We start from the raw sequence: 7,995 nt of genomic DNA on the forward strand, positions 1-7,995 counted from the left end.
GACTTCCCTTGTCAGATTGGGAGGGCAGCTATAAAATAGAACCCCCACACTTCTCTTCCTATATATCACCCTATATATAAACTCACAACCCCTGCACCAAGCCCTCCTCCCTAACTTGCCCAAAACCTCCCTGCCCAAGGACTTACCTGTTTCCGGGGATCCATTGGGCCTCCCTCCTCCTCCTCTTGCAGTTTCAGCAGCACCCATGAATCCACCCTTGGCACTGCCGAAATTGATGGAGCTGCCGTCCAATCAAATTGGCTAGCAGCTCCCGAGGATGGAAATTTGTCTCCAATGAGGCTGAAGGTTGGGCCAGGGTAGAGTGGGTCAGCTCCACACCAACTTTGCTTCCAGCTGGGGGAGTGCGGGTCGTGATGGTGTGACCTGTCCAGGGCCCTGTAATACTCAAACATCCATAGTCCTCTCCAGCATCCCAACATACCTGTGCTCCGATAATTCCGGCCTCTTGAGTTTCCTGTTCTTTCCCCCACCATTGGTGATCTTCAAACGCCTAGATCCTAAACCCTGAAATTTCCTATCAGTTTCATCTTGTATGATATTGTGTTTATCTGATGACTGTATGGTAGAGTTTTACTGATTCATGTGGCACCCCAATCTGAAATCTCGGAGTCAATATTTCTTCAAGGCATTTTGAATGTAAGGCTCCTGTTCCTGTTTCATATGGTAGGTTTTGCTTTTTACAATTCGTAACTCTCAAACTGAAAATATTGTTTCATAGAAATGTTTGTGAAATGTCTTAATGACCACTAAATTGCATTGTTTTGAACTTGAGTAATCTTTTAACTGTATGCACAGGTCTACTTTTAAGCAAACAGCTGAGCGATTGTATTTATTTAGTCTCGTCATATTTCTCAGGAACTTGATAAAGAACTTCATGTCCAAGCAATACTTTTCAGTACAATGACTGTTATTCTATAAGCAATTGCAACAGCCAATTCTTTCACGGTGTGATGATTTTGGGAACAATTCGATGAATCATTAGTTAATCTGGTATTGGTTGATGGAATTTATATTGACCAGGATACCAAAAGAACTTTGTGATTCTTCTTTGAAAAGTGCTTTGTATCTTTAATGCCCCCTGAACCCAAAAGCAGGCTGACAGCTCAATTTCCTGCTCAACTGAAAACTCATCTCACACAATTTCTAAGTACTGCACTGGTCAGAACCTTAAATATTTTTTCAAATCCTACAAAAGTTTCCACTTGCCTCAAATACATGAAATATTACAATATAATTTCTAAAGGTGGTTTGCTCTACTCATTGTCACCTATTGGATGTGGTGATATGCATGTGCACATCAATGTCTATAGTTATCGATCAATGTATATAGTTATTGGTACGACCTCCGACCACCAGGTGGCGATATAGATCCACCATGTGACTGGAGAGACCCGGCAGTTGATAATGAGTCGTACTCGACGACAGTCGCATTAGAAGTAGCTCCAGAAGAATTTATTATCAGTTACCGTTGGTATTATAGTTCGTTAGTTATCTTTCCACGTGTTGATCTTGTGATTAATTTATCTTACTAGGCAATGAACTAGATGTTCCATGTGCATCTGTACTACGACCATAACATAGAACATAACACTGGAGTCTTAAAATCTTTACTTATAGAGCTGTTGTAATCTTATTTTATTTTTTTCTTATGTATTAATCCTATTTGCCATATCTCTGGCTCGGCACCCAAGACTTTAGGAAACCAGCACTTACTCCAAATACTGCTTTGAGTTTGAAAGGTAAAATATTCATTTACCTAGCTCATCTAATCAAGTGACAACTTTATTCAAATCAGCAGATTGCTTGTTGGTATATACACAAAAATGCAAATACCAATACAGACTAAGCTTGGAATTTACCTTTCCCTGCACATTAATGCACTGGAGTTTATTAGATTACCTGTTCTACCTGTGATAGAATCATAAATGGGCCTATTTCTCAATCAAGCATTGCCAGCACTCCACCTAAATACCAATGTCTTCCATAACCAGCAATCAAATACCCAGATGTGATTTACCTTGGATTTATTTTTCACCCCTTCTTCAGAGGTTCCACAGCAATCAGGGATCTGATATGCAACAAGTTTGTTGCAACTTCAACTCAATATCAAGGAGTCACAGCACAAAATAGAGTATCATTTTTGGACGGCATGGTGACACGGCATCACAGCGCAAGGGACCTAGGTTTGATTCCAGTCTTGGGTCACTGTCTGTGTGGGGTTTGGCAGAATGTTTAAAAATCCCCCCGAGTTATGGGGCTGCATTCTCCGTTTCAGCAAAATTTGGTGCCGAACCCTCACCGATTGTGGGACCAATGAGGGGCTAACAGCGGTGCCAGCTGAAACTCCCAGGGCCCGCGCCGAAAATGGCTGGAGAATGGCCGGGTCCTGGGCCGCACTTCCGCACGGCGATGACCTGCAGCGGTCATGCTGTACAACATGGTGCCGGCTGTGCGCGGACCTGACCCGCCATCCGCGACCCCACAGGTCACCCCCATCTATCCCCCCTGTCCTCCCCCATCTATCTCCCCTGCCCTCATGGAAGCCTCCCCCGGCCAGCGGCACAGATCCCAGCCAAGTGTGGTGGCGCTGGACACAGTCCGCAGCTGCCACGCCGCGTTCCCAACCGCTCAGACCACATCATCAGGCCAATGGACCAAACAATCAACACCTAATCAGGTCATCCTGGAAGCAGATACCACATATTGCAAGACAAAACCAAGTCAAGATTGGGCACACAGATGAGCCATCCCAGCGATTACAATATAGGTGGAAGACGACAAGAATTCAGTAGTATTGTTTTTAAGAAAAGAAAGGGTTGCAGTCCAGTTCCAGCAGTCCAGGAAGATTCAAGCCTAGCTCCCCAGTGCATCGAGATCAAGCCCGAGAAACAAGGAGCTGACATCAGCAACTGAAAACACCGACGGAACACATCCCAACTGATCTGGAACCCATCCAGATACCAAAGCCAAGGAGGAACTGAAACTCCATTTTGGAAGCATCTGTCCAGATCACAGTGTGAGCATAGACTCTGACACCCCAAGACCCCAATCTAGTCAGTCAGGAGATGTAAGTGGGAGGTTGGTGTTGGTTTCTTGTTGTTTGATTGTATTTGCATGTTCCCTTATTTCTCTCTCATCCAGTTTGTATTATTGTAGTGTAAGTTTGGTGATTTCATCTTGTTCGAAATAAAACCTGGGCTGGATTCTCCGTAGCCCGACGCCAAATCTGGTGGTGGTTTGACGCCGGTCGGCTACACTCTACCCCCTCCAAACCTGCGTCATCATGATGCACACTGTCCGCCGTTTCAACACCATTGGCACGTCATCGGTCGGCCCACCCACGATGCTCCGCTCCCGATGGGTCGGGTTCCTGATGGCATGGGCCACGTGTGGTCCCAACAGTAGGTAATGCGTCGTGCCAGCTGCGGACAGTGTCTAGCGCCACAGCACTCATCCGGGATCCATGCTGCTGGCTGGGGGAGGGGGGGGGGGGGGGGGAGGCTTCTGCTCGGGCTGGAAGGGCTGGTGGGTGGTGGCCAGGGGGTGGGCTGTGGGGTCGCGGTTGTCAGGTGCAAGCTTAGACGACAACATGTTTTACGGTGCAACCGGTGCAGGTCATCGGCCCGTGCATGCGCAGCCCGGGACCCGACCATTCTCCAGCCATTTTCAGCATGGGGGCCTGGAGTTTCGCGCAGCGCCGGTGCTAGCCCCACACCGGTACTGAAATCGGTGAGGGGTTCATGCCAATTTTCCTGTCATGAACCTCCCACGGATTCTCCGTTCGCGCCGGCACCTAGCCACAGAAATGGAGATTCCAGCCTCCTATTTTTGACCTGCATCAGAAGCCTTGCCTGCCTTTTTACTCACACTCTGCTGATAAGGTCCAAGCACAGAACCGGGATAGGAGCGCCTCAATGGGCTAGGAATAAGCCATGGGAATGCACACTCCCGCAGCAGAACCCCCTACAGTTTGCATTTTCTCCATGTATCTGTGTAGGTGTCCTCTGGGTGCTCCAGCTTCCTTCCACAGTCCAAAGTTGTGGGGTAGGTGGATTGGCCATGCTAAATTGCCCCAAAGATGTGTGGGTTAGGTGGGGTTATGCCAATAGGGTGGCGGTGGGCCTAAGTAGGGTGCTCGTTCAGGGAATTGGTGCAGACTCAATGGATCAAATGGCCTTATTCTGTACTGTAGGGGTTCTATGGAAAATGTCCCACCTGTATTCAGTGTCCCATAAGCGGTATAACTGAAGGTACAAGGCACACGTGCAGACACACACATACACAAATTTATAAGTACAAATGAGTCAGAACTCCAAACTTTGTTCAGCGATGTAGGCACAAAGCCAAACAAATGGTGCAATGCTGCATTTCTACTCAAGCACTTTAACATATATTGGCAAACACATAGAGCAGAACCTTATCAAAAAATGACAAGTGTCAGGTCCGATCAGGTGGCCTGATGCTAATCGCTCGCCCCAAGGAAACTAAATCAGTGCAATCACTGCGGAGCTCCATGTAAATGTTTCCAGAATCAAGAACAAAGAAAAGGTACAGCACAGGAACGGGCCCTTCAGCTCTCCAAGCCTGTGCCGATTGTGATGCTCTAACTTAAAAAACAAGATCTGCCCTTATTTGGTCCTTTTCTTCTATTTCCTCCCAATCATGCGCTGAAAAGAGAAAAAAACTAAAGTGAGCGGTGAGGATTCCTGAGAATGGCTTGCCCTCCACTCCTCTGGGGTCTCCACCCATGTGCTTCCCCTTAATGAATGGCTCTCCACTAAGCCTTACACCAGGGGTGGGCAAACTACGGCCCGCGGGCCTCCAAAGGTCTTTATGCGGCCCACCAAGATCAAGTCATAAAAATAAAAAATAAAACAAATAGAAAAAATTTTTATTTTTTTTTTGTAAATTTTAAGGTTAATGGGGGGGCTGTTGGGTTACTGGTATAGGGTGGATACGTTGACTTGAGTAGGGTGATCATTGCTCGGCACAACATGTGTTTCATGTGAAGTTTCTACTTTAAAATATTAATAAAAATTAATTGCTTTTTTTTCTTTAAACTGAGTTACTTTGTTTTTCAAATAAATGTGTTTCATATAAAGTTTCTTCTTTAAAATATTAATTAATAAAAATTAATTGCTTTTTTTTTCTTTAAAAACCTTTTATTTTGGCTATTTTAAATATTAATTATTTTACTTAATATACTATGCGGCCCTTTAAAATTGTGAATTTCTGAATGTGGCCCTTCCACGGAAAAGTTTGCCCACCCCTGCCTTACACCCTGCCCTCTCACATTGGCATATCTTTCACACTTATCCTTCTTAACACCGCCGGGATTACATACCTAGACATTCGATATTCTTACTGGCACATTTCTCCCAACCATTCAAACCCTACCCCACCCACTCAACCTTAGCTTTGAGTGGATGCATGGTTCCCGCATCTGCATCCTCGCTGGGCAGCTCAAAGAAGCCTCCCCCGCCCCACCCCTGTCGTGACCCATAATGGGGTGAATGAAGATAGACTTCACCATGAGGAAGCATTTAGATGTGCAATTGTGATCCAAAGGCATACAAGGTTATGTGCCAAGGGCAGGAAAATAGGATTAGAATAGTTAGGCGGTTGTTTTTGAGCGGCGCAGACACGATGGCCATAGGGTGTTTTCTGTGCTTTAGGACTCTATGGTTCTAAGTATTGCATTGGGGCTCACATCAGTGTATCCTGTAAGATGTAAACTCTTGTATTAGTATTGGGGTTCAATGCTTGGAACTTCAATCAGTGGCAGTGAACTTTAACTCTGCATCTCTCATTGGCACAATTGACTTGTCAATGAAGGATGAAATTGCAGGTCATACTACTGAATGGCTCTTGTAACAGATAAAGCACAGCAGATTAGAATGAAACCTGCAAGGAGCATGACAGACGCATATCTAGAGGGCTCCTTCATTTTCCCATTTCACAGCCCTGCACACTTATTCCTGAGAGACATTAACTTCCTGGACAAGTTGAATTGATATTAAGTAGAGTTCCACCCCTTGGTCCTCACAGTTCTGTCTGAGTGTGAGATTCTGCTCACAATTCAGTTGTGTTTCCCCAAGTGAAGTGAGAGAGTCTTCATTCCTCGTGAGGCAAGGATGCAACCCATTTCTGAGAACCTCACTCTACCCTTGCAGATGGCTTCTTATGGGACCCCTCATAGTCTCCCCCATTGCTGACCCTCAGGATTAACCTCCTCGCACCAACTCTCCAACTCCCACGAAGGATGGGCACTCGCTCAGCCGAGCATTTGGGCACAAGTCCAGCAAGGAGCACACAGGAAGCGATGCCTGCATGCCAGCCTCCAGACCCCCTTAAAGTAAGGAGTGCCCCAAAATGAAAGGAAGGTAAGGCCTGCCAGTAACCCCTCCCTGAGTTTGAGGAACTGACCTCCAGCCCCAGTCCAGAGTTAAACCTATCTGTGTCCCCCACATCCTCTTCGGTGCACCTTGAGCAGTGAAGGGCCTGGAGAATTATGGCTGCCTGAGCGCTCCCCTTTGATATACCCCTTGGAGGTGAGGCCACGTGGTTCATGTTTTTATAGACCTGTTGTAAGTGACATGAGGGGGAAGGTCTGGAGAAAGTGACCGTTAATTACATGCTAATGTATTTAAATATGGTTACTGGGCTCCCGTGGCACAATTATCATTACCCCACTGGCGAGGAGGGTGAAAATTCCAAAACCCAATCATGGTGGAGAGAAGCGCCTCTCTGGATTTTGAGCTACGTTTCTCAGGGGCAGAGAACCGCCCCACAGTGGCACAAATCCTGACAGTGCTAGTAGTGAAAACCCCAGATTAAGTGTCACGCTAGTGCAACTGATCAATTTTTATCTGAAATTGTGACATTCATAACAAAACTTTACAATCGCTCACACAATATTGGTTAGAAATTGTGCGGTTTGTCTCCAGGGAAACGGAAATACGTAAGATGCAAATACGGCTTTAGACACTCACAGATCGGCGCTGAAATTCCTCACGGCACATTCATCTTTGATATCTCCAGAATTGACATAGTTTCAGTATCTGGATACGAGTGCAATTGCAGGTTGTTATGACATCACCGGATTGCATCCTGCCAAAGATAACATGAGTCTTGATAAGCTTGTGACATTTTCAAACATAGACTGCAGAAAATGTTATAAAGGACAGAAATAATCTGTTCTTAATATTCCATTGACTCAATAGTTTGCTGATAAAATAAATACATGATATTGGATATAATCCTTTCCCTTACAATGGTTGCCTTACAAGAAAGTTCTGCTTAAAGAGTCTCTGTCTTGAAACAGAAAGGTACAAAAAGCCCACGCAGTTCACGCATCCAAGAACTTTGTTTAACAAAGGAGGAAACAGAATTACATCAGCAATGTAACTCAGCAAGCGGATACGTTGAAGGAGTACACCTGACTCCTTGACGCACTTCAAGACTTAAACCTTTGTTTGCACAACACGTTGAGCTTGGACCTGCACTTGATTGCAACATGCACTTTTTAAAGAATGAAGATTAATGACCATAAAAGGCAAAAGGAAATGCATTCTTGAATGGCAGGTGTAGTACTCTTTCATTATCCTGTCCACATGGGTGGATGGTTAAATGATTATAAGCTCATTTCAAGATTTGATCTCCAGCTGTTTCCCAATATTCACCTTTCACCCCTGGTCAAAATGGCTAAATATACGGGCAGGGTTCTTCCATGAATTGCACAAACTCATTTTTTTTAGGGGCTAGATTTTATAATCCCTTGCTGGACATGTTTTTGGGATGCAAAATATGAGTAGGTCGCCCGCTATCTTCCTGCCAACCCCTCCTTACTGTCCCCTTAACACATGGAGTGTGTGAATAAGGCATTCACTAAATCCACCTACCTTTAAGCCTATTGAAGCCCTGAGTCAGTCAATTAATGGCCACTTAAGGATCTCAATCTACCTGCAGTGCCAT

At 45.3% G+C, this 7,995-nt stretch overlaps 1 long non-coding RNA gene across 1 annotated transcript; it reads right to left on the reverse strand.

Annotated features, from left to right (window-relative positions):
- Positions 1-4,195: 4,195 nt before the first annotated feature.
- Positions 4,196-7,409, reverse strand: LOC119951892. Its single transcript, XR_005457706.1, has 3 exons — positions 7,294-7,409; positions 7,014-7,131; positions 4,196-4,688 (listed from the first exon to the last, which is right to left on the reverse strand). It is a non-coding gene; the product is annotated as an uncharacterized LOC119951892 (long non-coding RNA).
- Between the last annotated feature and the right edge of the window lie 586 nt (positions 7,410-7,995).

The sequence above is a fragment of the Scyliorhinus canicula genome, chromosome 17, assembly GCF_902713615.1.
Source record: "Scyliorhinus canicula chromosome 17, sScyCan1.1, whole genome shotgun sequence".
Classification (NCBI taxonomy): domain Eukaryota; kingdom Metazoa; phylum Chordata; class Chondrichthyes; order Carcharhiniformes; family Scyliorhinidae; genus Scyliorhinus; species Scyliorhinus canicula.